Genomic DNA, 619 nt, shown 5'->3' with positions numbered 1-619 from the left:
TAAACAACTAAAAAAAGACAATTTTTAACAAAGGGAGATAAAAGTTATAAAAGGAATATAGCATTTGCTTATTTATATATATTTATTTCACTAACATATATACTGTCAGTAATAATGTAAAGACTGATGATTGTGCTAATTGTATAGGGAACAGTGAGTAGGATAGACGGATGGTCATATGAGAACATTCTTATCTATCAAAATGGCAAAGAGGTTAGATAATATCTGATTGATTAGCAAATAAATAGCAATACAAGCACATTAAAAAACACTGGCTAGGTACAGTGGCTGACGCCTGTAATCCCAGCACTTTGGGAAGCCCAGGTGGGTGGATCTCTTGAGCCTGGGAGTTTGAGGCGAGCCTGGCAACACAGTGAGACCCCATCTCTTCTAAAAATACAAAAAAGTAGCTGAGCGTAGTGGCACGCACATGTAGTCCTAGCTACTTTAGAGGCTGAGGTGGGAGAATCGCCTGAGCCTGGGAAGTCGAGGCTGCAGTGAGTCGTGATTGTACCACTACACTCCAGCCTGGGCAGCAGAGTGAGACGCTGTCTCAAAAAACAAAACAAAACAAAGAAGGAAGGAAGGGAGGGAGGGAAGGACGAAGGAAGGGAGGGAT

This window comes from Rhinopithecus bieti, unplaced genomic scaffold (assembly GCF_001698545.2).
Source record: "Rhinopithecus bieti isolate Rb0 unplaced genomic scaffold, ASM169854v2 scaffold_41913, whole genome shotgun sequence".
Taxonomy (NCBI): Eukaryota; Metazoa; Chordata; class Mammalia; order Primates; family Cercopithecidae; genus Rhinopithecus; species Rhinopithecus bieti.
This window is presented reverse-complemented; position numbering follows the sequence as displayed.